The sequence below is a fragment of the Schistocerca gregaria genome, chromosome 4, assembly GCF_023897955.1.
Source record: "Schistocerca gregaria isolate iqSchGreg1 chromosome 4, iqSchGreg1.2, whole genome shotgun sequence".
Lineage (NCBI taxonomy): Eukaryota > Metazoa > Arthropoda > Insecta > Orthoptera > Acrididae > Schistocerca > Schistocerca gregaria.
Window position 1 is genome coordinate 12,836,093 of NC_064923.1, and position 27,086 is coordinate 12,863,178.

General features: G+C 44.6%; 12 non-coding genes across 12 annotated transcripts; all 12 read left to right on the forward strand.

Moving 5' to 3' along the window:
- Positions 1–782: 782 nt before the first annotated feature.
- Trnat-agu (transfer RNA threonine (anticodon AGU)) lies at positions 783–854 on the forward strand. The gene has a single exon. It is a non-coding gene; the product is annotated as a tRNA-Thr (tRNA).
- Positions 855–2,298: 1,444 nt separating this feature from the next.
- Positions 2,299–2,370, forward strand: Trnat-agu (transfer RNA threonine (anticodon AGU)). The gene has a single exon. It is a non-coding gene; the product is annotated as a tRNA-Thr (tRNA).
- A 3,444-nt stretch (positions 2,371–5,814) lies between these two features.
- Positions 5,815–5,886, forward strand: Trnat-agu (transfer RNA threonine (anticodon AGU)). The gene has a single exon. It is a non-coding gene; the product is annotated as a tRNA-Thr (tRNA).
- Positions 5,887–7,330: 1,444 nt separating this feature from the next.
- Positions 7,331–7,402, forward strand: Trnat-agu (transfer RNA threonine (anticodon AGU)). The gene has a single exon. It is a non-coding gene; the product is annotated as a tRNA-Thr (tRNA).
- Positions 7,403–8,843: 1,441 nt separating this feature from the next.
- Trnat-agu (transfer RNA threonine (anticodon AGU)) lies at positions 8,844–8,915 on the forward strand. The gene has a single exon. It is a non-coding gene; the product is annotated as a tRNA-Thr (tRNA).
- Positions 8,916–10,371: 1,456 nt separating this feature from the next.
- On the forward strand, positions 10,372–10,443 carry Trnat-agu (transfer RNA threonine (anticodon AGU)). Its single transcript has one exon. It is a non-coding gene; the product is annotated as a tRNA-Thr (tRNA).
- A 1,450-nt stretch (positions 10,444–11,893) lies between these two features.
- On the forward strand, positions 11,894–11,965 carry Trnat-agu (transfer RNA threonine (anticodon AGU)). Its single transcript has one exon. It is a non-coding gene; the product is annotated as a tRNA-Thr (tRNA).
- A 1,459-nt stretch (positions 11,966–13,424) lies between these two features.
- Positions 13,425–13,496, forward strand: Trnat-agu (transfer RNA threonine (anticodon AGU)). The gene has a single exon. It is a non-coding gene; the product is annotated as a tRNA-Thr (tRNA).
- Positions 13,497–14,934: 1,438 nt separating this feature from the next.
- Trnat-agu (transfer RNA threonine (anticodon AGU)) lies at positions 14,935–15,006 on the forward strand. The gene has a single exon. It is a non-coding gene; the product is annotated as a tRNA-Thr (tRNA).
- An 8,153-nt stretch (positions 15,007–23,159) lies between these two features.
- On the forward strand, positions 23,160–23,231 carry Trnat-agu (transfer RNA threonine (anticodon AGU)). The gene has a single exon. It is a non-coding gene; the product is annotated as a tRNA-Thr (tRNA).
- A 1,468-nt stretch (positions 23,232–24,699) lies between these two features.
- Positions 24,700–24,771, forward strand: Trnat-agu (transfer RNA threonine (anticodon AGU)). The gene has a single exon. It is a non-coding gene; the product is annotated as a tRNA-Thr (tRNA).
- A 1,462-nt stretch (positions 24,772–26,233) lies between these two features.
- On the forward strand, positions 26,234–26,305 carry Trnat-agu (transfer RNA threonine (anticodon AGU)). The gene has a single exon. It is a non-coding gene; the product is annotated as a tRNA-Thr (tRNA).
- The last annotated feature ends 781 nt before the right edge of the window (positions 26,306–27,086 follow it).

The window sequence follows — 27,086 nt, forward strand, 5'->3', positions numbered from 1 at the left end:
CCATTTTCTGCTTGGAGATGCTCTTCAGCTTAAAACACGCACAACAAGACCGGTGTTAACTAGCGAATTGGTTTGCATATTGCCGTCGCCGCGGGTTTTTGACTGGCACTTGCACATCTAAAATAACGTCGGAAAGTAACTCGTTCGGCTTATGAGTCACATCAAGTATGTGTGTTAATTTTGACGAAACTAGCTCTGCAGGTTGTCATGCAATTCTGTTACCTCTCAGAAATGATTATGAAATAAAAGTGAACTACGTGACGAGTGTGACGTTAGGAAAACATTAGGCAACATGGGGAGGTTCTGTGTGGGACCAATCAACCCAAACGAGTACTGTGTGACGTGCTAACCGGCATGTACTCACCGAGGCAGCGCGGCTAGCTCAGTCGGTAGAACATAAGGCTCTTAATCCCAGTGTCGTGGGTTCGAGCCCCACGTGGGGAGGAACGGAATTTTGTTCCTCTGCAGATGTAACTTATCGTTTTTCTGATTAACGTGATGTAATGGATATAGCAACTTTAAACTTTGCCTACGTCTCCGTCAGTCGCTACGAAACTGTATTTGAAGGTGAAGGTGATTTTGTAGACATGTGTGAAAGACATGTTCTGAAATGCAAGTGGTGTTATTTGGAGAGCACTTCCTCTACGTGTCAGATGTGTAGGCAAGCAGTAATGGGTCGCCATAGCTGCAAATATTAGACGGTAATATGAAGTGTTGTCAGCTGAAGTCTGATGATCCAGACGACCGTAAGGATGAAATACGCAAAAGTACCGCTAGGCCGCGCCTCTTTAGCTCAGTGGCAGAGCACTGGTCTAGTAAACCAGCGGTCGTGAGTTCGGTCCTCACAGGAGGCAGACGAATTTTGGATATCAGTTGCGCGTCGTGGCCTTATAGCAAACAGTATCTGGGATGACTAACAATTAGCGAGAGGCGTTTTATTAAGAATTACTCTCAGATGTGATTAAGGCGAATGGCGCAGATAAAGCATTTGCCAAAGCGGTACAGCATAAGGTGGGATGGGACAGTCTGAAACATATTTTATAGATGTATTTCTCACATATCTCAGAGCCTTCCGCGGTTGTCGTCGTCGTCGTCGTCGTCGTCGCCGCCGCCACTTCTGCAGAAGTAGCAAATGGACATCGTAGCAAATGCGGCGAGGGACGCCCTGCCTTACATTTCCGAATGCACAAAGTGTGTGGTTTAGTTTCCCAGTCTATATTTGGTAGGTCTCGTAGCAGGTTGAATGTATCAAATGGGTGGGAAAGAGCAAGGGGCAGCGTCTGTGTAGAACGAAAACACAACTCCTCAGTGGTGTGAGCGTTTTGAGATGAGTCGTATATAAGTTCCACTTGTTTGTCAGTGACCGTGTGGCCTAATGGATAAGGCGTCGGACTTCGTATCCGAAGATTCCGTGTTTCATTCCTCTCTCGCTCGTGTTTTTCCAGATCTGAAAAAGAAACATACCGTTTTAGTGTAGCACTTGAGCAGTACGAAACCGTGTGAATGTTGCTGTTGACCATTTTCTGCTTGGAGATGCTCTTCAGTTTAAAACACGCACAACAAGACCGGTGTTAACTAGCGAATTGGTTTGCATATTGCCGTCGCCGCGGGTTTTTGACTGGCACTTGCACATCTAAAATAACGTCGGAAAGTAACTCGTTCGGCTTATGAGTCACATCAAGTATGTGTGTTAATTTTGACGAAACTAGCTCTGCAGGTTGTCATGCAATTCTGTTACCTCTCAGAAATGATTATGAAATAAAAGTGAACTACGTGACGAGTGTGACGTTAGGAAAACATTAGGCAACATGGGGAGGTTCTGTGTGGGACCAATCAACCCAAACGAGTACTGTGTGACGTGCTAACCGGCATATACTCACCGAGGCAGCGCGGCTAGCTCAGTCGGTAGAACATAAGGCTCTTAATCCCAGTGTCGTGGGTTCGAGCCCCACGTGGGGAGGAACGGAATTTTGTTCCTCTGCAGATATAACTTATCGTTTTTCTGATTAACGTGATGTAATGGATATAGCAACTTTAAACTTTGCCTACGTCTCCGTCAGTCGCTACGAAACTGTATTTGAAGGTGAAGGTGATTTTGTAGACATGTGTGAAAGACATGTTCTGAAATGCAAGTGGTGTTATTTGGAGAGCACTTCCTTTACGTGTCAGATGTGTAGCCAAGCAGTAATGGGTCGCCATAGCTGCAAATATGAGACGGTAATATGAAGTGTTGTCAGTTGAAGTCTGATGATCCAGACGACCGTAAGGATGAAGTACGCAAAAGTACCGCTAGGCCGCGCCTCTTTAGCTCAGTGGCAGAGCACTGGTCTAGTAAACCAGCGGTCGTGAGTTCGGTCCTCACAGGAGGCAGACGAATTTTGGATATCAGTTGCGCGTCGTGGCCTTATAGCAAACAGTATCTGGGATGACTAACAATTAGCGAGAGGCGTTTTATTAAGAATTACTCTCAGATGTGATTAAGGCGAATGGCGCAGATAAAGCATTTGCCAAAGCGGTACAGCATAAGGTGGGATGGGACAGTCTGAAACATATTTTATAGATGTATTTCTCACATATCTCAGAGCCTTCCGCGGTTGTCGTCGTCGTCGTCGTCGTCGTCGTCGTCGTCGTCGTCGCCACTTCTGCAGAAGTAGCAAATGGACATCGTAGCAAATGCGGCGAGGGACGCCCTGCCTTACATTTCCGAATGCACAAAGTGTGTGGTTTAGTTTCCCAGTCTATATTTGGTAGGTCTCGTAGCAGGTTGAATGTATCAAATGGGTGGGAAAGAGCAAGGGGCAGCGTCTGTGTAGAACGAAAACACAAGTCCTCAGTGGTGTGAGCGTTTTGAGATGAGTCGTATATAAGTTCCACTTGTTTGTCAGTGACCGTGTGGCCTAATGGATAAGGCGTCGGACTTCGTATCCGAAGATTGCGTGTTTGATTCCTCTCTCGGTCGTGTTTTTCCAGATCTGAAAAAGAAACATACCGTTTTAGTGTAGCACTTGAGCAGTACGAAACCGTGTGAATGTTGCTGTTGACCATTTTCTGCTTGGAGATGCTCTTCAGCTTAAAACACGCGCAACAAGACCGGTGTTAACTAGCGAATTGGTTTGCATATTGCCGTCGCCGCGGGTTTTTGACTGGCACTTGCACATCTAAAATAACGTCGGAAAGTAACTCGTTCGGCTTATGAGTCACATCAAGTATGTGTGTTAATTTTGACGAAACTAGCTCTGCAGGTTGTCATGCAATTCTGTTACCTCTCAGAAATGATTATGAAATAAAAGTGAACTACGTGACGAGTGTGACGTTAGGAAAACATTAGGCAACATGGGGAGGTTCTGTATGGGACCAATCAACCCAATCGAGTACTGTGTGACGTGCTAACCGGCATATACTCACTGAGGCAGCGCGGCTAGCTCAGTCGGCTACCGCCACACCATTGCCGCCAATTATAAGCAATTGCTCAACAAAATTCGTGCTTGTGCGAAGTTACATAGCGTCAGGAAATTGGACGAGCTTCAAAAGGTTGAATTGGCCAATATTTATATCACTGCCAAAATCAATTATGTGGCTCAAGTTTTGCCCATCCCCACCGATATAGCCAAATGCATGCTGTCCGCGCTTGGACACTTTGTATGTCGTGGCCAGATCTTTAAAGTTCGATATGACACCTTGACACTCCCAACGCGAGATGGCGGACTCAGTCTCACCGATGTACACAAAAAAGCGAAAGCTCTTTATTTCTGCAAAACTTACAAGCTATGGAAACAGTCACCGACCAGTCTGACCGCTCTTGTCCTGAATGAAATCGCACCGACTGATCTTCAACCGCCAATTGACGTGCACCATATACCGACTGCGCTCTACCACTTCAAGAGTTTTCTCTTAGAGTATAGTTATGTCCATACAACAGTCTCTGAAAAGAATTTGACGACAGTTAAGGCAATCTACAACTCCTTTGTGGCAACTAAATCACGGAATGTTATCGAACAAAAATTTCCAAACTACAACTGGGACGCGACGTGGCAAAACATCCACAGCCCCTACTTACCTTCGCAAGTAAAGGCGACGTGGTACGCTGCCGTCAATAGAAAAATCCCGACGCAGTCCAGGCTTCATGCAATTCATTTGCAGGACTCGCCAATGTGTGTCACGTGTAATCTCATAGACAGCGAAGAACACCGTTTCGTCTGTGGTACCACGAAAGATATATGGGGTTACGCCCGACAGAAACTGTCGAGCATCAAGAGGACCTCACCATCTGCGATAACGCCAGCTGACTTTCTCAACCCTGAAGCAATCCCATTTCCCAGGACAAAGCGGAATGCTGTCAACTGGATAATAGGTCACACAGTGCACTATATTTTTAGTACTGGCGATAAGAACAAAGACGATTTCGTTCTATACCTGACCCTGCAGCACAGCATGATCGCACGCGAACGTAACTACAAGGCGACCTTTGCCAACTTTTTAAGCAAGACCATTGTGTGATATGCGATTCGACACTCGACCCGTCAGTCTTGCCATGACGGGGAACGTAATATTTAAAGAACGCCCGAAACTATACCACGAGACATGAATGCATGTTTAACCTTCTTTCGAAGTAAGGCGAAACCGACTATTCGCTACATCATTGAGGAGCAGCAGAGGACAATAACAGACGAAAGATGTGAAGACAACACTAGAGAAAAAAACAAACACTTTTCGTTTTCTTATATTTTGCACCAACAAAGGAGAAGATTCCTTTTTAATCACTTATTTCTTATTTATTTATTTATTAATCCTAACCAGAAAAGGTACTTTAGTTCGACACTGCTTAACATAGTTGATAGTGTCATCATTTTTTTTTTGCTGTTAACGCCTCACTCGCCTAGAAGAAATGGATTGAGTTCTGGTGGAAGAATGGATCCCTTCTGGAAGATCCTCATAAAAAAAAAAAAAAAAAAAAAAAGAGGAAAAAAAAAGTGGTTCAAACAAAATTATAAATAAAAAATAAAAAAATTAAAAAAATTAAAAAAAAAAAAAAAAAAGTGGTTAAGGCGGAAAAAAAAAAAAAAAAAAAGTCGGTAGAGCACGATATTCTTAATCTCAGGGTCGAGGGTTCAAAAAAAAAAAAAAAAAAAAAAAAAAAAAAAAAAAAAAAAAAAAAAAAAAAAAAAAAAAAAAAAAAGTCGGTAGAGCGTCAGACTCTTATTTCCAGGGTCGTGGTTTCGAGCCACACGCTGGGCGGAACGGAATTTAAAAAAAAAAAAAAAAGTGGTTAAGGCGTTGGACAAAAAATAAAAAAAAAAAAAAAAAAAAAAAAAAAAAAAAAAAAGCGGTCTAAGGCGCCAGATTTAAGCTCTGGTTCCCGAAAGGGAGTAAATAAAAAAAAAAAAAAAAAAAAAAAAAAAAAAAAAAAAAAAAAAAAAGTCGGTAGAACATAAGGCTCTTAATCCCAGGGTCGTGTGTTCGAGCCCCACGTGGGGAGGAACGGAATTTTGTTCCTCTGCAGATGTAACTTACCGTTTTTCTGATTAACGTGATGTAATGGATATAGTAACTTTAAACTTTGCCTACGTCTCCGTCAGTCGCTACGAAACTGTATTTGAAGGTGAAGGTGATTTTGTAGACATGTGTGAAAGACATGTTCTGAAATGCAAGTGGTGTTATTTGGAGAGCACTTCGTTTACGTGTCAGATGTGTAGGCAAGCAGTAATGGGTCGCCATAGCTGCAAATATTAGATGGTAATATGAAGTGTTGTCAGCTGAAGTCTGATGATCCAGACGACCGTAAGGATGAAGTACGCAAAAGTACCGCTAGGCCGCGCCTCTTTAGCTCAGTGGCAGAGCACTGGTCTAGTAAACCAGCGGTCGTGAGTTCGATCCTCACAGGAGGCAGACGAATTTTGGATATCAGTTGCGCGTCGTGGCCTTATAGCAAACAGTATCTGGGATGACTAACAATTAGCGAGAGGCGTTTTATTAAGAATTACTCTCAGATGTGATTAAGGCGAATGGCGCAGATAAAGCATTTGCCAAAGCGGTACAGCATAAGGTGGGATGGGACAGTCGGAAATATATTTTATAGATGTATTTCTCACATATCTCAGAGCCTTCCGTGGTTGTCGTCGTCGACGTCGTCGTCGTCGCCGCCGCCACTTCTGCAGAAGTAGCAAATGGACATCGTAGCAAATGCGGCGAGGGACGCCCTGCCTTACATTTCCGAATGCACAAAGTGTGTGGTTTAGTTTCCCAGTCTATATTTGGTAGGTCTCGTAGCAGGTTGAATGTATCAAATGGGTGGGAAAGAGCAAGGGGCAGCGTCTGTGTAGAACGAAAACACAACTCCTCAGTGGTGTGAGCGTTTTGAGATGAGTCGCATATAAGTTCCACTTGTTTGTCAGTGACCGTGTGGCCTAATGGATAAGGCGTCGGACTTCGTATCCGAAGATTGCGTGTTTGATTCCTCTCTCGGTCGTGTTTTTCCAGATCTGAAAAAGAAACATACCGTTTTAGTGTAGCACTTGAGCAGTACGAAACCGTGTGAATGTTGCTGTTGACCATTTTCTGCTTGGAGATGCTCTTCAGCTTAAAACACGCACAACAAGACCGGTGTTAACTAGCGAATTGGTTTGCATATTGCCGTCGCCGCGGGTTTTTGACTGGCACTTGCACATCTAAAATAACGTCGGAAAGTAACTCGTTCGGCTTATGAGTCACATCAAGTATGTGTGTTAATTTTGACGAAACTAGCTCTGCAGGTTGTCATGCAATTCTGTTACCTCTCAGAAATGATTATGAAATAAAAGTGAACTACGTGACGAGTGTGACGTTAGGAAAACATTAGGCAACATGGGGAGGTTCTGTATGGGACCAATCAACCCAATCGAGTACTGTGTGACGTGCTAACCGGCATATACTCACTGAGGCAGCGCGGCTAGCTCAGTCGGTAGAACATAAGGCTCTTAATCCCAGGGTCGTGTGTTCGAGCCCCACGTGGGGAGGAACGGAATTTTGTTCCTCTGCAGATGTAACTTACCGTTTTTCTGATTCACGTGATGTAATGGATATAGTAACTTTAAACTTTGCCTACGTCTCCGTCAGTCGCTACGAAACTGTATTTGAAGGTGAAGGTGATTTTGTAGACATGTGTGAAAGACATGTTCTGAAATGCAAGTGGTGTTATTTGGAGAGCACTTCGTTTACGTGTCAGATGTGTAGGCAAGCAGTAATGGGTCGCCATAGCTGCAAATATTAGACGGTAATATGAAGTGTTGTCAGCTGAAGTCTGATGATCCAGACGACCGTAAGGATGAAGTACGCAAAAGTACCGCTACGCCGCGCCTCTTTAGCTCAGTGGCAGAGCACTGGTTTAGTAAACCAGGGGTCGTGAGTCCGATCCTCACAGGAGGCAGACGAATTTTGGATATCAGTTGCGCGTCGTGGCCTTATAGCAAACAGTATCTGGGATGACTAACAATTAGCGAGAGGCGTTTTATTAAGAATTACTCTCAGATGTGATTACGGCGAATGGCGCAGATGAAGCATTTGCCAAAGCGGTACAGCATAAGGTGGGATGGGACAGTCTGAAATATATTTTATAGATGTATTTCTCACATATCTCAGAGCCTTCCGCGGTTGTCGTCGTCGTCGTCGTCGTCGTCGCCGCCACTTCTGCAGAAGTAGCAAATGGACATCGTAGCAAATGCGGCGAGGGACGCCCTGCCTTACATTTCCGAATGCACAAAGTGTGTGGTTTAGTTTCCCAGTCTATATTTGGTAGGTCTCGTAGCAGGTTGAATGTATCAAATGGGTGGGAAAGAGCAAGGGGCAGCGTCTGTGTAGAACGAAAACACAACTCCTCAGTGGTGTGAGCGTTTTGAGATGAGTCGTATATAAGTTCCACTTGTTTGTCAGTGACCGTGTGGCCTAATGGATAAGGCGTCGGACTTCGTATCCGAAGATTGCGTGTTTGATTCCTCTCTCGGTCGTGTTTTTCCAGATCTGAAAAAGAAACATACCGTTTTAGTGTAGCACTTGAGCAGTACGAAACCGTGTGAATGTTGCTGTTGACCATTTTCTGCTTGGAGATGCTCTTCAGCTTAAAACACGCACAACAAGACCGGTGTTAACTAGCGAATTGGTTTGCATATTGCCGTCGCCGCGGGTTTTTGACTGGCACTTGCACATCTAAAATAACGTCGGAAAGTAACTCGTTCGGCTTATGAGTCACATCAAGTATGTGTGTTAATTTTGACGAAACTAGCTCTGCAGGTTGTCATGCAATTCTGTTACCTCTCAGAAATGATTATGAAATAAAAGTGAACTACGTGACGAGTGTGACGTTAGGAAAACATTAGGCAACATGGGGAGGTTCTGTATGGGACCAATCAACCCAAACGAGTACTGTGTGACGTTCTAACCGGCATATACTCACCGAGGCAGCGCGGCTAGCTCAGTCGGTAGAACATAAGGCTCTTAATCCCAGGGTCGTGGGTTCGAGCCCCACGTGGGGAGGAACGGAATTTTGTTCCTCTGCAGATGTAACTTACCGTTTTTCTGATTAACGTGATGTAATGGAAATAGCAACTTTAAACTTTGCCTACGTCTCCGTCAGTCGCTACGAAACTGTATTTGAAGGTGAAGGTGATTTTGTAGACATGTGTGAAAGACATGTTCTGAAATGCAAGTGGTGTTATTTGGAGAGCACTTCCTTTACGTGTCAGATGTGTAGGCAAGCAGTAATGGGTCGCCATAGCTGCAAATATTAGACGGTAATATGAAGTGTTGTCAGCTGAAGTCTGATGATCCAGACGACCGTAAGGATGAAGTACGCAAAAGTACCGCTAGGCCGCGCCTCTTTAGCTCAGTGGCAGAGCACTGGTCTAGTAAACCAGCGGTCGTGAGTTCGATCCTCACAGGAGGCAGACGAATTTTGGATATCAGTTGCGCGTCGTGGCCTTATAGCAAACAGTATCTGGGATGACTAACAATTAGCGAGAGGCGTTTTATTAAGAATTACTCTCAGATGTGATTAAGGCGAATGGCGCAGATAAAGCATTTGCCAAAGCGGTACAGCATAAGGTGGGATGGGACAGTCTGAAATATATTTTATAGATGTATTTCTCACATATCTCAGAGCCTTCCGTGGTTGTCGTCGTCGTCGTCGTCGTCGTCGTCGTCGTCGTCGCCGCCGCCACTTCTGCAGAAGTAGCAAATGGACATCGTAGCAAATGCGGCGAGGGACGCCCTGCCTTACATTTCCGAATGCACAAAGTGTGTGGTTTAGTTTCCCAGTCTATATTTGGTAGGTCTCGTAGCAGGTTGAATGTATCAAATGGGTGGGAAAGAGCAAGGGGCAGCGTCTGTGTAGAACGAAAACACAACTCCTCAGTGGTGTGAGCGTTTTGAGATGAGTCGTATATAAGTTCCACTTGTTTGTCAGTGACCGTGTGGCCTAATGGATAAGGCGTCGGACTTCGTATCCGAAGATTGCGTGTTGGATTCCTCTCTCGGTCGCGTTTTTCCAGATCTGAAAAAGAAACATACCGTTTTAGTGTAGCACTTGAGCAGTACGAAACCGTGTGAATGTTGCTGTTGACCATTTTCTGCTTGGAGATGCTCTTCAGCTTAAAACACGCACAACAAGACCGGTGTTAACTAGCGAATTGGTTTGCATATTGCCGTCGCCGCGGGTTTTTGACTGGCACTTGCACATCTAAAATAACGTCGGAAAGTAACTCGTTCGGCTTATGAGTCACATCAAGTATGTGTGTTAATTTTGACGAAACTAGCTCTGCAGGTTGTCATGCAATTCTGTTACCTCTCAGAAATGATTATGAAATAAAAGTGAACTACGTGACGAGTGTGACGTTAGGAAAACATTAGGCAACATGGGGAGGTTCTGTATGGGACCAATCAACCCAAACGAGTACTGTGTGACGTGCTAACCGGCATATACTCAACGAGGCAGCGCGGCTAGCTCAGTCGGTAGAACATAAGGCTCTTAATCCCAGGGTCGTGGGTTCGAGCCCCACGTGGGGAGGAACGGAATTTTGTTCCTCTGCAGATGTAACTTACCGTTTTTCTCATTAACGTGATGTAATGGAAATAGCAACTTTAAACTTTGCCTACGTCTCCGTCAGTCGCTACGAAACTGTATTTGAAGGTGAAGGTGATTTTGTAGACATGTGTGAAAGACATGTTCTGAAATGCAAGTGGTGTTATTTGGAGAGCACTTCCTTTACGTGTCAGATGTGTAGCCAAGCAGTAATGGGTCGCTATAGCTGCAAATATGAGACGGTAATATGAAGTGTTGTCAGCTGAAGTCTGATGATCCAGACGACCGTAAGGATGAAGTACGCAAAAGTACCGCTAGGCCGCGCCTCTTTAGCTCAGTGGCAGAGCACTGGTCTAGTAAAGCAAGGGTCGTGAGTTCGATCCTCACAGGGGGCAGACGAATTTTGGATATCAGTTGCGCGTCGTGGCCTTATAGCAAACAGTATCTGGGATGACTAACAATTAGCGAGAGGCGTTTTATTAAGAATTACTCTCAGATGTGATTAAGGCGAATGGCGCAGATAAAGCATTTGCCAAAGCGGTACAGCATAAGGTGGGATGGGACAGTCTGAAATATACTTTATAGATGTATTTCTCACATATCTCAGAGCCTTCCGTGGTTGTCGTCGTCGTCGTCGTCGTCGTCGTCGTCGCCGCCGCCACTTCTGCACAAGTAGCAAATGGACATCGTAGCAAAAGCGGCGAGGGACGCCCTGCCTTACATTTCCGAATGCACAAAGTGTGTGGTTTAGTTTCCCAGTCTATATTTGGTAGGTCTCGTAGCAGGTTGAATGTATCAAATGGGTGGGAAAGAGCAAGGGGCAGCGTCTGTGTAGAACGAAAACACAACTCCTCAGTGGTGTGAGCGTTTTGAGATGAGTCGTATATAAGTTCCACTTGTTTGTCAGTGACCGTGTGGCCTAATGGATAAGGCGTCGGACTTCGTATCCGAAGATTGCGTGTTTGATTCCTCTCTCGGTCGTGTTTTTCCAGATCTGAAAAAGAAACATACCGTTTTAGTGTAGCACTTGAGCAGTACGAAACCGTGTGAATGTTGCTGTTGACCATTTTCTGCTTGGAGATGCTCTTCAGCTTAAAACACGCACAACAAGACCGGTGTTAACTAGCGAATTGGTTTGCATATTGCCGTCGCCGCGTGTTTTTGACTGGCACTTGCACATCTAAAATAACGTCGGAAAGTAACTCGTTCGGCTTATGAGTCACATCAAGTATGTGTGTTAATTTTGACGAAACTAGCTCTGCAGGTTGTCATGCAATTCTGTTACCTCTCAGAAATGATTATGAAATAAAAGTGAACTACGTGACGAGTGTGACGTTAGGAAAACATTAGGCAACATGGGGAGGTTCTGTATGGGACCAATCAACCCAAACGAGTACTGTGTGACGTGCTAACCGGCATATACTCACCGAGGCAGCGCGGCTAGCTCAGTCGGTAGAACATAAGGCTCTTAATCCCAGGGTCGTGGGTTCGAGCCCCACGTGGGGAGGAACGGAATTTTGTTCCTCTGCAGATGTAACTTACCGTTTTTCTGATTAACGTGATGTAATGGAAATAGCAACTTTAAACTTTGCCTACGTCTCCGTCAGTCGCTACGAAACTGTATTTGAAGGTGAAGGTGATTTTGTAGACATGTGTGAAAGACATGTTCTGAAATGCAAGTGGTGTTATTTGGAGAGCACTTCCTTTACGTGTCAGATGTGTAGGCAAGCAGTAATGGGTCGCCATAGCTGCAAATATTAGATGGTAATATGAAGTGTTGTCAGCTGAAGTCTGATGATCCAGACGACCGTAAGGATGAAGTACGCAAAAGTACCGCTAGGCCGCGCCTCTTTAGCTCAGTGGCAGAGCACTGGTCTAGTAAACCAGCGGTCGTGAGTTCGATCCTCACAGGAGGCAGACGAATTTTGGATATCAGTTGCGCGTCGTGGCCTTATAGCAAACAATATCTGGGATGACTAACAATTAGCGAGAGGCGTTTTATTAAGAATTACTCTCAGATGTGATTAAGGCGAATGGCGCAGATAAAGCATTTGCCAAAGCGGTACAGCATAAGGTGGGATGGGACAGTCTGAAATATATTTTATAGATGTATTTCTCACATATCTCAGAGCCTTCCGTGGTTGTCGTCGTCGTCGTCGTCGTCGTCGTCGTCGTCGTCGTCGCCGCCGCCACTTCTGCAGAAGTAGCAAATGGACATCGTAGCAAATGCGGCGAGGGGCGCCCTGCCTTACATTTCCGAATGCACAAAGTGTGTGGTTTAGTTTCCCAGTCTATATTTGGTAGGTCTCGTAGCAGGTTGAATGTATCAAATGGGTGGGAAAGAGCAAGGGGCAGCGTCTGTGTAGAACGAAAACACAACTCCTCAGTGGTGTGAGCGTTTTGAGATGATTCGTATATAAGTTCCACTTGTTTGTCAGTGACCGTGTGGCCTAATGGATAAGGCGTCGGACTTCGTATCCGAAGATTGCGTGTTGGATTCCTCTCTCGGTCGCGTTTTTCCAGATCTGAAAAAGAAACATACCGTTTTAGTGTAGCACTTGAGCAGTACGAAACCGTGTGAATGTTGCTGTTGACCATTTTCTGCTTGGAGATGCTCTTCAGCTTAAAACACGCACAACAAGACCGGTGTTAACTAGCGAATTGGTTTGCATATTGCCGTCGCCGCGGGTTTTTGACTGGCACTTGCACATCTAAAATAACGTCGGAAAGTAACTCGTTCGGCTTATGAGTCACATCAAGTATGTGTTTTAATTTTGACGAAACTAGCTCTGCAGGTTGTCATGCAATTCTGTTACCTCTCAGAAATGATTATGAAATAAAAGTGAACTACGTGACGAGTGTGACGTTAGGAAAACATTAGGCAACATGGGGAGGTTCTGTATGGGACCAATCAACCCAAACGAGTACTGTGTGACGTGCTAACCGGCATATACTCAACGAGGCAGCGCGGCTAGCTCAGTCGGTAGAACATAAGGCTCTTAATCCCAGGGTCGTGGGTTCGAGCCCCACGTGGGGAGGAACGGAATTTTGTTCCTCTGCAGATGTAACTTACCGTTTTTCTGATTAACGTGATGTAATGGAAATAGCAACTTTAAACTTTGCCTACGTCTCCGTCAGTCGCTACGAAACTGTATTTGAAGGTGAAGGTGATTTTGTAGACATGTGTGAAAGACATGTTCTGAAATGCAAGTGGTGTTATTTGGAGAGCACTTCCTTTACGTGTCAGATGTGTAGCCAAGCAGTAATGGGTCGCTATAGCTGCAAATATGAGACGGTAATATGAAGTGTTGTCAGCTGAAGTCTGATGATCCAGACGACCGTAAGGATGAAGTACGCAAAAGTACCGCTAGGCCGCGCCCCTTTAGCTCAGTGGCAGAGCACTGGTCTAGTAAAGCAAGGGTCGTGAGTTCGATCCTCACAGGGGGCAGACGAATTTTGGATATCAGTTGCGCGTCGTGGCCTTATAGCAAACAGTATCTGGGATGACTAACAATTAGCGAGAGGCGTTTTATTAAGAATTACTCTCAGATGTGATTAAGGCGAATGGCGCAGATAAAGCATTTGCCAAAGCGGTACAGCATAAGGTGGGATGGGACAGTCTGAAATATATTTTATAGATGTATTTCTCATATATCTCAGAGCCTTCCGCGGTTGTCGTCGTCGTCGTCGTCGCCGCCGCCACTTCTGCAGAAGTAGCAAATGGACATCGTAGCAAATGCGGCGAGGGACGCCCTGCCTTACATTTCCGAATGCACAAAGTGTGTGGTTTAGTTTCCCAGTCTATATTTGGTAGGTCTCGTAGCAGGTTGAATGTATCAAATGGGTGGGAAAGAGCAAGGGGCAGCGTCTGTGTAGAACGAAAACACAACTCCTTAGTGGTGTGAGCGTTTTGAGATGAGTCGTATATAAGTTCCACTTGTTTGTCAGTGACCGTGTGGCCTAATGGATAAGGCGTCGGACTTCGTATCCGAAGATTGCGTGTTTGATTCCTCTCTCGGTCGTGTTTTTCCAGATCTGAAAAAGAAACATACCGTTTTAGTGTAGCACTTGAGCAGTACGAAACCGTGTGAATGTTGCTGTTGACCATTTTCTGCTTGGAGATGCTCTTCAGCTTAAAACACGCACAACAAGACCGGTGTTAACTAGCGAATTGGTTTGCATATTGCCGTCGCCGCGGGTTTTTGACTGGCACTTGCACATCTAAAATAACGTCGGAAAGTAACTCGTTCGGCTTATGAGTCACATCAAGTATGTGTGTTAATTTTGACGAAACTAGCTCTGCAGGTTGTCATGCAATTCTGTTACCTATCAGAAATGATTATGACATAAAAGTGAACTACGTGACGAGTGTGACGTTAGGAAAACATTAGGCAACATGGGGAGGTTCTGTATGGGACCAATCAACCCAAACGAGTACTGTGTGACGTGCTAACCGGCATATACTCACCGAGGCAGCGCGGCTAGCTCAGTCGGTAGAACATAAGGCTCTTAATCCCAGGGTCGTGGGTTCGAGCCCCACGTGGGGAGGAACGGAATTTTGTTCCTCTGCAGATGTAACTTACCGTTTTTCTCATTAACGTGATGTAATGGAAATAGCAACTTTAAACTTTGCCTACGTCTCCGTCAGTCGCTACGAAACTGTATTTGAAGGTGAAGGTGATTTTGTAGACATGTGTGAAAGACATGTTCTGAAATGCAAGTGGTGTTATTTGGAGAGCACTTCCTTTACGTGTCAGATGTGTAGCCAAGCAGTAATGGGTCGCCATAGCTGCAAATATGAGACGGTAATATGAAGTGTTGTCAGCTGAAGTCTGATGATCCAGACGACCGTAAGGATGAAGTACGCAAAACTACCGCTAGGCCGCGCCTCTTTAGCTCAGTGGCAGAGCACTGGTCTAGTAAACCAGGGGTCGTGAGTTCGATCCTCACAGGAGGCAGACGAATTTTGGATATCAGTTGCGCGAAGTGGCCTTATAGCAAACAGTATCTGGGATGACTAACAATTAGCGAGAGGCGTTTTATTAAGAATTACTCTCAGATGTGATTAAGGCGAATGGCGCAGATAAAGCATTTGCCAAAGCGGTACAGCATAAGGTGGGATGGGACAGTCTGAAATATATTTTATAGATGTATTTCTCACATATCTCAGAGCCTTCCGCGGTTGTCGTCGTCGTCGTCGTCGTCGTCGTCGTCGTCGTCGTCGTCGTCGTCGTCGTCGTCGCCGCCGCCGCCACTTCTGCAGAAGTAGCAAATGGACATCGTAGCAAATGCGGCGAGGGACGCCCTGCCTTACATTTCCGAATGCACAAAGTGTGTGGTTTAGTTTCCCAGTCTATATTTGGTAGGTCTCGTAGCAGGTTGAATGTATCAAATGGGTGGGAAAGAGCAAGGGGCAGCGTCTGTGTAGAACGAAAACACAACTCCTCAGTGGTGTGAGCGTTTTGAGATGAGTCGTATATAAGTTCCACTTGTTTGTCAGTGACCGTGTGGCCTAATGGATAAGGCGTCGGACTTCGTATCCGAAGATTGCGTGTTTGATTCCTCTCTCGGTCGTGTTTTTCCAGATATGAAAAAGAAACATACCGTTTTAGTGCAGCACTTGAGCAGTACGAAACCGTGTGAACGTTGCTGTTGACCATTTTCTGCTTGGAGATGCTCTTGAGCTTGAAACACGCACAACAAGACCGGTGTTAACTAGCGAATTGGTTTGCATATTGCCGTCGCCGCGTGTTTTTGACTGGCACTTGCACATCTAAAATAACGTCGGAAAGTAACTCGTTCGGCTTATGAGTCACATCAAGTATGTGTGTTAATTTTGACGAAACTAGCTCTGCAGGTTGTCATGCAATTCTGTTACCTCTCAGAAATGATTATGAAATAAAAGTGAACTACGTGACGAGTGTGACGTTAGGAAAACATTAGGCAACATGGGGAGGTTCTGTATGGGACCAATCAACCCAAACGAGTACTGTGTGACGTGCTAACCGGCATATACTCACCGAGGCAGCGCGGCTAGCTCAGTCGGTAGAACATAAGGCTCTTAATCCATTCTGGCTTTAGCCGTCGCCGCGGTCGGACGTGCTTGTTGTTTACTCCGCGTACGTTAGCGCTATCGCCGGTGTTTGGTGTTTACGTGAAGTCAGCTGTACATTTTCGCTGTTATTTTTTGAGTGGTGTCTCTGATAAGTGTTTTTATAGTGCTTTCGTCCGTTCCACGTTTCGTGCTTCGCCGCAATTTCGGTTGTTGCCGGAATTTCGTCGGAACCGACGACCATGTCTGACACCGTCAGGAAGAATACTTTAGTCTTCTCGTTCGAGAAAGAACACGGCCGGTCCAACCCACTGCGCTGGAAATCCACGATTGGCTGACTGAGGTAATCGGTATTAATTCTGACTCTGTTCATACCACGCAATTAGATGCTGAAAAATACTGTGTTTTTGTTAAATTTCTGAACTCAGTGACAGTCGATAAGTTGCTTGCAAAATGGGGTAATTCCGTCGAATTTGTTCATCGAGACGGTTCAAAAAGTAATGTCTCTGTACGAAAAGCTGATATCATGTACACCAATGTCAGGATTTTGAACGTTCCAATTGAAATTGATAATCAGTTGATCAAGGACGCTCTATCTAAATATGGCGAAGTTAAATCTATCTATAACGAAAGATGGTCGAAGCTATACAAGATACAGTGTTTTAATGGCATTAGATCCGTTGAAATGGAGGTGAAAGCCAACATTCCGTCCCATATATCCGTTGCAGGCCATAAAGCACATGTTGTGTATTCTGGTCAGGAGCGCACGTGCAATATTTGCAATGAGACAGGTCATTTCCGACAAGATTGTCCGCGCCGTGTTTTTGTTCTTAGGAACAATCTAACACAGCGTCAAAAACTGACCCTCAGCGATGTCTTACCAAATAGCACTTCCCTTCTTTCGGTTAACGACAGTGGTGCATGTACTTCTGCAGTGCCCGCCATAACTACTACGGAGTTCCCTCCCCTGAGCGTCATTACATCACACCCTTCTGTTCCCGATTGCGATCTCCAGAATAAGAAGCGACCGTTGGAAACGACCGATGATGGCTCGGACGGCGAGTCCGCCCGTAATTCGCCTTCCACCCGCAAGCAGAAGCAGTGTAATGCGGATGTGCTCGAGGAAACAAACAGTACATGTATTGACGTGACGACAGCCGCTGAGGCAACCCGGCCGCTGTCGGCGGCTGAACAGGTACAAACGGTCCACGGAGGGGACGCAGTAACGATTGTCGCGGAGACGGAAGAGGCGCACTCCGAAGCACAAGAGGTGACGGAGCGGAACCCAACTCAAGAACTTACAGACCCACAAACCGCCGACTCAGTCAGTGCTCTGGAGCTAGTGACGGAAGAACAAGGAAATGGCACTCGTAAAAAGGACGCTGTTGAGGCAGCTTCGGTCACAACGGTGGTAAAGATAGACAATCCGAATGACGGCGCGTTGAACCAAGATGTCCGAAGACGCCGACTCAAACCGCTACCTACTCTCAAAGCTTCCCGTAACCAAAGCAAACAACAACCAGCACAAGAGGAAGCGACGGCCAAGAACGTCTTGTATGAAATCATCACGGAAAGACCTAAGGAGGCACCTTCACGTGACATTAGTGATGCAAAGCCCCTCGGTAAAACTAAAACCCGAGATGTTCGGAATCCTGCACCAAAATGAGGCTGTAAGATGAAAAAAAAAAGGGATTTTGTTGAACCAGTTTCATTTCTAATTGTACTACTGTCTTAGTCATATTTCAGAGGAACCAGATGAAGTGTTTACCGAGCTTCAAATACTGACTATTCTTTTAGATGTTTGTTTAAGCGGAGTCGTTTCTCCCTTCTAGAAGCTGCACATCTCTTTTTTTTTTATTAATATTTTGTTATCTTTTTAATCACTTATTTACTTTTTATGCAAACTAAATGTCCCAGGCATATACAATTACGACTATCAATATTAACAGGATTACATCCGTGACTAAAGTTACAGCGCTCAAGGATTATTTATATGAGTCAGGGACGGACATTGCTTTCCTACAGGAAGTAGTGCTGACTAATCTTACAGTGCCTGGATATTTGGCGATTTTAAATGTCTCACTTGACACCAACGTCGGTACAGCAGTTTTAGTCAGGGAGGGGATTCCTGTCTCGGATATCGAGAGGTTGGACTCCGGCAGAGCGATAGGTATAAAAGTCTTTGGTTCTACCCTTATCAATCTGTATGCCCCTTCTGGCACATCCAATAGAATGGAAAGAGCACAGTTCTATAAAGAAGAAATCATTTATTTATTACGGAAAAACCCAAAAGATCTTATAATAGGCGGTGATTTTAATTGTGTGATAAATAAGAAAGACCAGGTTCCGAATTTTAATAACTGCAATGAACTGAAGAGTTTCGTCACTGTTTTACAGCTTAAAGATGCTTGGGAAATAATGCATCCCACATTTGTGGCATTTACATTCCTAGGTCCTCACTCACGTAGCAGGATCGACAGACTCTACATATCGCAAAGTCTAGTTAGCTCCTTCATTAAAGCAGAGACGATTCCAGTTTACTTTTCTGATCATAGCTCCGTGCTAGCTTCCATCAACCTTACTGCGCAACCCACTCGCCGTTTTAGAAGTTCATGGCACCTTAATACGTCACTGATGCAGGACGACGGATTAGAAGAAAGTTTGACAGAAGCGTGGGCATTGTGCCTCCGCTCTGCTGATAGACTCGTCTCAGTACTAGACTGGTGGTGCAACAGGGCAAAGCCTAAACTGAGAAAAGTTCTCATCCAGTATAGTGTCCAACGATCGAAAGACTTGAAAAATTCCATAGAATTTTATTATACCATGCTGCGAAATTTATATGAGCAGGCAAACACTTCCAACGTCCGTCTGGCAGATATCAAGCAAACTAAGGCCAAATTGCTCAGTCTTAAAAGACAGCAGATGGAGGGTCTGAAATTAAAATCCAAGGCTAAGACAGTCGTGGAGGATGAACATGCTTCCTTGTACCATCTACTGAAGCACGAAAGAAACAGGAGACGCACCTTCATTGATGGACTTCAGTCTGAAACTGGCGAGACACTCACGACTCAGAGAGACATCGTCAATGCAGTGCACAAATATTACGAAGACCTATACACTGCCAACCCGGTATGTGAAGAGTCCTTCGATGAGTTCCTTAGTTCCATCGCTCCACAGGTCTCGGACGAGGAAAACGAAGACCTTCTCGTTGAGTGTACTAACGAAGATATCCACAGAATCATCTGCAAATCTCCTCTGAGGAAATCGCCGGGACCGGATGGTTTGCCTGTTGAATTTTATAAACGATACTGGCCACTGATTGGTGACATGTTTACCCGAATGACGAACGAGGTGCTTCAGGGAAAGCATTTACCTGCTGTTTTTAAAGAGAGCACAATAGTACTAATCCCAAAAAATGCTGCAAAAAGAAACCTCAACAACTTTCGTCCTATCTCCCTGTTAAACTCCGATTATAAAATCATCTGCAGAATTTTAAACAACAGACTCTCACAGTTGGCCAAAAAGATAGTAAGTCCATACCAGTCCTGTGTGCCTACCAAGAGCATTTTCAAAAGCATAGCTGAATATAGAGATATAATTGCAATCACTGCTGTGACCACCATAAAATGTGCTATCATGTTTATTGACTTCCAGAAAGCATTTGATCGTGTGGATCATAGATTCCTTAGTGCCACACTGAACAAAATAGGTTTTAATGAGCGAGTCGTAAGTGTGATCAGAAATGTTGCAACAGGCATCAGCGCTTGTATATCAGTTAACTGCCAGAGGACAAAGCAGATTCAGATCAGGCGCGGCGTTCCTCAAGGAAGCCCCCTCTCCATGTTCCTATTCGTGCTTTCATTAGAACCTTTCCTCCGCAGTGTTCATGCCACTCTAACTGGCATCACATTATCTGGTCACCGAACAGTCATAAACGCCTATGCCGATGATGTCGGAGTCGTCCTGCGAAATCCCGACGACATTTTGAAATTGGAAACGCTAATTAAAAAGTACTGTAGAGTCTCCGGAGCAGGTGTCAACGCAAACAAAAGCAAACTCCTAAACCTGCGGGGTTTTCAACATACCACCTTAGCCTGGGCCACAATGGTCACCCAATGCAAAACACTAGGAATAACACTGACACCTTGTCCGTTAAAAATGGCAGCTATCAATTGGAGAAATACGTCGGGACAACTTCTTGGAACAACAAGAGAAAACCTCCACCGTAACATGAACCAAGTTCAGAGGGTGATTTTCATTAACCACTGCATTCTCTCCAGGAGTTACTTTATAGCACAGATCTTCCCACTACCGAAAATGATTGGAAAAAAGATAATGTCTACCATTGCCAGCTATCTTTGGAGAGGGGATATATTCAGAGTCGACGCAAAAACTGCGACCTTAGATCCCAGGAATGGAGGTTTGGGGTTAGTTGACATCAGAAATAAGGCGTCTGCGCTTTTTATAAAAAGGACCGCCACTATCCTTAGCGACCACGCTGATAGCATTACAACTAAATTATTTGAAGTTGTCAGGCCTGCCAGTTTACAGGCGCCGGTGAATGTGCAAAAAATAAATAACCGGCTCCAGTACGTTCGTGTATATTTTGTGGAATTCAGCTATCTCGGCGGTGTCATCATCAACTCACGACGGATCACGGCCCGCGATATTCTGTGCCATCGAAAGAAAATGGAGGGGAGAAACAAATTGGAAAGTAAATACCCACACACTGATTGGGACGCCATATGGAAAAATATTAATATGCGTGGTCTACCATCGGACGTCAAGTCAGCGTGGTATAAAACAGTGAATGAGACCGTAAGCACCAATGAAAGGTTACATGCAATCGGCGTTAGCGACACGAACCTATGTCTCAAATGTAAATTGATCGACACGTTAGTGCACAGATTCACGTGCGGTGGCAATCTACAACTCTGTAATTGGATTAGGGAACAACTGGCTTTTCTTACGAGATCTTCGGTGGAAAATTTTCCCCCTGTTACATTCCTCAGGCCTCAGACTTGCTATTTTCCAGCAGCAAAAAACAACTCGGTCCATTGGTTAATAGGACACTATGTGAATTACGTAATTAATCACCTGGGAAATGACAATTCCACTGATTTTTACATGTACTTGAAGTGTGCTTTTTATAACGCCCTGAAATATAAAGACCACAAGAAAAACTACGGCAATATGCTGAAAATTGTATTCGAGCGACTGGGCATTGGTTGACAAGCCAACGAGATAAACAAAAATCGTTTATTTAAGCGAAACGACGCTTAAACAAAAACAATTGGGGAGAAGTTCAATTTTACAGTTTCATATTATAATCACTTATCCTCTGCTGGCAAAGAAGGCTATTTTGTTTATTGCACAGAAGAAGCCGAAGCCGAAAGCCAGTATCGCAGGGTTAAAGATAAATTGTTTTCTTATACATTCATTTTATGACTGAGAAGGAAGTCTCATTTGTTTCCATGGAAGGGAACATACTTTTTTATTATTATTATTAATCTCAAGAAGGAAAGGAGGCTATGGAATTAGTGCCTTAACATAAAATTCCTTCTTCACATTCCATGAAGATTTTTCTTTTACAATAAAAAAATAACAAACAAACAAAAATAATAATAATAACAATTAAAAAACTAAACAGAAATTTAAAAAAATAATATACAGGTTCAGGGTCCACTACTTCCTACAACTTTATTATATATTACAAAGAAGTATGCTAGGTTGCCGAGAAGCAGTGGATGAGGAAAAAAAAAAAAAAAAAAAAAAAAAAAAAAAAAAAAAAAAAGCACTAAAGCTATAACCTTCAATCTCTATTGCCTCGGCATGACATAAATTTTTTGTTTCAAATGAAGCATCTTTTGGTTCAGGATTTCGAAGGCAAAACAGCATATATCTACGTATACACAAGATGTAAAATTTCTTATTGAAAACTATGATAAAGACACGCCTCAGCAACAGGACTGGGTGGAGACATCGCGGCCAGGCCTCGAGATTTTGACCCCTGCCCGCTTTGCCTCCGCCGGCCTCATGCGGCCAAGTTCCTTACAAAAAAAAAAAAAAAAAAAAAAAAAAAAAAAAAAAAAAAAAGTGGTTAAGAAGAAAAAAAAAAAAAGATAGATGGGAATTGCGCTCTTTAGAACAGCATTCACTAACGAAGTGGTAAAGGAAACACTGTATGATTAGTCACATTTTTTGACTTTGGTTGACTGCTGTGTCACAGCCGGTCCCCATCATATGTATACACTCCAACGAACGTGTGTGCCCTGTTAGCACATTTACCAGGAACTTTAGCTGCATCACCTCCCTAGCAATTTCATGCCGTCCTCGAAGCGTCAGCCATTGCTTGGTGACAGTGTGCTTCGATGAGAAAAAAAAAAAAAAAAAAAAAAAAAAGAAAGAAAGGATACTGTGGAGACATGGCTTAGCCACAGCCTGGGGGATGTTTCCAGAATGAAAAAAAAAAAAAAAATTAAAAAAAAATTTAAAAAAAAATGGTGTAATGGTTATCACTCTGGACTTTGAATCCAGCGATCCGAGATCGAGGCTCGGTGGAGCCTGACTCAGTGTTTTGCGATCGTTTCTAGAAACGTGTACGAGCTGGCAGTTGGAATTGTATATGCAAAATTTTAGCTAGAAAAAAAAAAAAAAAAAAAAAAAAAAAAAAAAAAAAAAAAAAATCCCAGGGTCGTGGGTTCGAGCCCCACGTGGGGAGGAACGGAATTTTGTTCCTCTGCAGATGTAACTTACCGTTTTTCTGATTAACGTGATGTAATGGAAATAGCAACTTTAAACTTTGCCTACGTCTCCGTCAGTCGCTACGAAACTGTATTTGAAGGTGAAGGTGATTTTGTAGACATGTGTGAAAGACATGTTCTGAAATGCAAGTGGTGTTATTTGGAGAGCACTTCCTTTACGTGTCAGATGTGTAGGCAAGCAGTAATGGGTCGCCATAGCTGCAAATATTAGACGGTAATATGAAGTGTTGTCAGCTGAAGTCTGATGATCCAGACGACCGTAAGGATGAAGTACGCAAAAGTACCGCTAGGCCGCGCCTCTTTAGCTCAGTGGCAGAGCACTGGTCTAGTAAACCAGGGGTCGTGAGTTCGATCCTCACAGGAGGCAGACGAATTTTGGGTATCAGTTGCGCGTCGTGGCCTTATAGCAAACAGTATCTGGGATGACTAACAATTAGCGAGAGGCGTTTTATTAAGAATTACTCTCAGATGTGATTAAGGCGAATGGCGCAGATAAAGCATTTGCCAAAGCGGTACAGCATAAGGTGGGATGGGACAGTCTGAAATATATTTTATAGATGTATTTCTCACATATCTCAGAGCCTTCCGCGGTTGTCGTCGTCGTCGTCGTCGTCGTCGTCGTCGTCGTCGTCGTCGCCGCCGCCGCCGCCACTTCAGCAGAAGTAGCAAATGGACATCGTAGCAAATGCGGCGAGGGACGCCCTGCCTTACATTTCCGAATGCACAAAGTGTGTGGTTTAGTTTCCCAGTCTATATTTGGTAGGTCTCGTAGCAGGTTGAATGTATCAAATGGGTGGGAAAGAGCAAGGGGCAGCGTCTGTGTAGAACGAAAACACAACTCCTCAGTGGTGTGAGCGTTTTGAGATGAGTCGTATATAAGTTCCACTTGTTTGTCAGTGACCGTGTGGCCTAATGGATAAGGCGTCGGACTTCGTATCCGAAGATTGCGTGTTTGATTCCTCTCTCGGTCGTGTTTTTCCAGATATGAAAAAGAAACATACCGTTTTAGTGCAGCACTTGAGCAGTACGAAACCGTGTGAACGTTGCTGTTGACCATTTTCTGCTTGGAGATGCTCTTGAGCTTGAAACACGCACAACAAGACCGGTGTTAACTAGCGAATTGGTTTGCATATTGCCGTCGCCGCGTGTTTTTGACTGGCACTTGCACATCTAAAATAACGTCGGAAAGTAACTCGTTCGGCTTATGAGTCACATCAAGTATGTGTGTTAATTTTGACGAAACTAGCTCTGCAGGTTGTCATGCAATTCTGTTACCTCTCAGAAATGATTATGAAATAAAAGTGAACTACGTGACGAGTGTGACGTTAGGAAAACATTAGGCAACATGGGGAGGTTCTGTATGGGACCAATCAACCCAAACGAGTACTGTGTGACGTGCTAACCGGCATATACTCACCGAGGCAGCGCGGCTAGCTCAGTCGGTAGAACGTAAGGCTCTTAATCACAGGGTCGTGGGTTCGAGCCCCACGTGGGGAGGAACGGAATTTTGTTCCTCTGCAGATGTAACTTACCGTTTTTCTGATTAACGTGATGTAATGGAAATAGCAACTTTAAACTTTGCCTACGTCTCCGTCAGTCGCTACGAAACTGTATTTGAAGGTGAAGGTGATTTTGTAGACATGTGTGAAAGACATGTTCTGAAATGCAAGTGGTGTTATTTGGAGAGCACTTCCTTTACGTGTCAGATGTGTAGGCAAGCAGTAATGGGTCGCCATAGCTGCAAATATTAGACGGTAATATGAAGTGTTGTCAGCTGAAGTCTGATGATCCAGACGACCGTAAGGATGAAGTACGCAAAAGTACCGCTAGGCCGCGCCTCTTTAGCTCAGTGGCAGAGCACTGGTCTAGTAAACCAGGTGTCGTGAGTTCGATCCTCACAGGAGGCAGACGATTTTTGGATATCAGTTGCGCGTCGTGGCCTTATAGCAAACAGTATCTGGGATGACTAACAATTAGCGAGAGGCGTTTTATTAAGAATTACTCTCAGATGTGATTAAGGCGAATGGCGCAGATAAAGCATTTGCCAAAGCGGTACAGCATAAGGTGGGATGGGACAGTCTGAAATATATTTTATAGATGTATTTCTCACATATCTCAGAGCCTTCCGCGGTTGTCGTCGTCGTCGTCGTCGTCGTCGTCGTCGCCGCCGCCGCCGCCGCCGCCACTTCAGCAGAAGTAGCAAATGGACATCGTAGCAAATGCGGCGAGGGACGCCCTGCCTTACATTTCCGAATGCACAAAGTGTGTGGTTTAGTTTCCCAGTCTATATTTGGTAGGTCTCGTAGCAGGTTGAATGTATCAAATGGGTGGGAAAGAGCAAGGGGCAGCGTCTGTGTAGAACGAAAACACAACTCCTCAGTGGTGTGAGCGTTTTGAGATGAGTCGTATATAAGTTCCACTTGTTTGTCAGTGACTGTGTGGCCTAATGGATAAGGCGTCGGACTTCGTATCCGAAGATTGCGTGTTTGATTCCTCTCTCGGTCGTGTTTTTCCAGATATGAAAAAGAAACATACCGTTTTAGTGCAGCACTTGAGCAGTACGAAACCGTGTGAACGTTGCTGTTGACCATTTTCTGCTTGGAGATGCTCTTGAGCTTGAAACACGCACAACAAGACCGGTGTTAACTAGCGAATTGGTTTGCATATTGCCGTCGCCGCGTGTTTTTGACTGGCACTTGCACATCTAAAATAACGTCGGAAAGTAACTCGTTCGGCTTATGAGTCACATCAAGTATGTGTGTTAATTTTGACGAAACTAGCTCTGCAGGTTGTCATGCAATTCTGTTACTTCTCAGAAATGATTATGAAATAAAAGTGAACGACGTGACGAGTGTGACGTTAGGAAAACATTAGGCAACATGGGGAGGTTCTGTATGGGACCAATCAACCCAAACGAGTACTGTGTGACGTGCTAACCGGCATATACTCACCGAGGCAGCGCGGCTAGCTCAGTCGGTAGAACATAAGGCTCTTAATCCCAGGGTCGTGGGTTCGAGCCCCACGTGGGGAGGAACGGAATTTTGTTCCTCTGCAGATGTAACTTACCGTTTTTCTGATTAACGTGATGTAATGGAAATAGCAACTTTAAACTTTGCCTACGTCTCCGTCAGTCGCTACGAAACTGTATTTGAAGGTGAAGGTGATTTTGTAGACATGTGTGAAAGACATGTTCTGAAATGCAAGTGGTGTTATTTGGAGAGCACTTCCTTTACGTGTCAGATGTGTAGGCAAGCAGTAATGGGTCGCCATAGCTGCAAATATTAGACGGTAATATGAAGTGTTGTCAGCTGAAGTCTGATGATCCAGACGACCGTAAGGATGAAGTACGCAAAAGTACCGCCAGGCCGCGCCTCTTTAGCTCAGTGGCAGAGCACTGGTCTAGTAAACCAGGGGTCGTGAGTTCGATCCTCACAGGAGGCAGACGAATTTTGGATATCAGTTGCGCGTCGTGGCCTTATAGCAAACAGTATCTGGGATGACTAACAATTAGCGAGAGGCGTTTTATTAAGAATTACTCTCAGATGTGATTAAGGCGAATGGCGCAGATAAAGCATTTGCCAAAGCGGTACAGCATAAGGTGGGATGGGACAATCTGAAATATATTTTATAGATGTATTTCTCACATATCTCAGAGCCTTCCGCGGTTGTCGTCGTCGTCGTCGTTGTCGTCGTCGCCGCCGCCACTTCTGCAGAAGTAGCAAATGGACATCGCAGCAAATGCGGCGAGGGACGCCCTGCCTTACATTTCCGAATGCACAAAGTGTGTGGTTTAGTTTCCCAGTCTATATTTGGTAGGTCTCGTAGCAGGTTGAATGTATCAAATGGGTGGGAAAGAGCAAGGGGCAGCGTCTGTGTAGAACGAAAACACAACTCCTCAGTGGTGTGAGCGTTTTGAGATGAGTCGTATATAAGTTCCACTTGTTTGTCAGTGACCGTGTGGCCTAATGGATAAGGCGTCGGACTTCGTATCCGAAGATTGCGTGTTTGATTCCTCTCTCGGTCGTGTTTTTCCAGATATGAAAAAGAAACATACCGTTTTAGTGCAGCACTTGAGCAGTACGAAACCGTGTGAACGTTGCTGTTGACCATTTTCTGCTTGGAGATGCTCTTGAGCTTGAAACACGCACAACAAGACCGGTGTTAACTAGCGAATTGGTTTGCATATTGCCGTCGCCGCGTGTTTTTGACTGGCACTTGCACA